Genomic DNA, 411 nt, shown 5'->3' with positions numbered 1-411 from the left:
GTTTCTTTTGGATATATAAATACTTTTGAAATATATAAGCTGTTCTGAAAACCACAGTATAGTGTAAAAACATGAAATAACAATGCTACTAATAGGCTGAGATAGGAGAAGCAAGATTTTAAGACCCTTATGTTGTACACAGCAAGACACTGTCACAAACAAACAAGCTGACAGTGTATATAGATTCTACAATGTTGGACCTATTTCTCCAATTACCAAATTAGAGAGATCATTGGATGACAATCAACAAATTTGTAATTCCTTATATTATTGGATTTCAATCGATCAGGATATGTTGATCATATTAATTTTCAAATTAATATATTAAGGAAAAGTAATTGTAACTTCCTGTTGTTTTTGTTGTAAAAGGTGGAATTAAGTTTGTGTGGATTTGTTGAAAGATTACCTTCT

Source organism: Mastomys coucha, unplaced genomic scaffold, assembly GCF_008632895.1.
Source record: "Mastomys coucha isolate ucsf_1 unplaced genomic scaffold, UCSF_Mcou_1 pScaffold13, whole genome shotgun sequence".
Lineage (NCBI taxonomy): Eukaryota > Metazoa > Chordata > Mammalia > Rodentia > Muridae > Mastomys > Mastomys coucha.
The sequence above is the reverse complement of the archived record's forward strand: the minus strand, read 5'-3'. Positions refer to the sequence as shown.